Genomic DNA, 470 nt, shown 5'->3' with positions numbered 1-470 from the left:
TGTATTTTCAGCGCACAGAAAGCAGCCCGATTTGTGCCTTGAAGACTTCCACCGGCTGCTCATAGAGGCTGTGAAGTCTCCAGGCTGGGAGATACTAAAGCTCACGTGGATGCAAATCCAGCCCACGATTCTATAGATGTCAGGAGGAAATTCTTTACGTTGAGGAGGTCAGTGAGGCAATGGTACTGCTGCCCAGAGCTATGGATGCTCCATCCCTGGAGGCAGTCACGGCAAGCTTCAATGGGGCCCTGGGCAGCCTGAGCTGGTGGGGGGCAGCCCTGCCCGCGGCACGGGATGGGTGCTGGGTGGGCTTTAAGGTCCTTACAACCCACGCCATTTGGTGATACAATTCCACGATATCAGAAGCCTGCTTGGCACCAGGGGTGGGCAGATGGCGGCCATGCCAGCAGAGCAAGAGGCAGAATGCCCGAGCAACGGCAGTACCAGGAGAGTGGCCCGACTCGCGGCGG

Source organism: Meleagris gallopavo, chromosome 6 (genome assembly GCF_000146605.3).
Source record: "Meleagris gallopavo isolate NT-WF06-2002-E0010 breed Aviagen turkey brand Nicholas breeding stock chromosome 6, Turkey_5.1, whole genome shotgun sequence".
Classification (NCBI taxonomy): domain Eukaryota; kingdom Metazoa; phylum Chordata; class Aves; order Galliformes; family Phasianidae; genus Meleagris; species Meleagris gallopavo.
The sequence above is the reverse complement of the archived record's forward strand: the minus strand, read 5'-3'. Positions refer to the sequence as shown.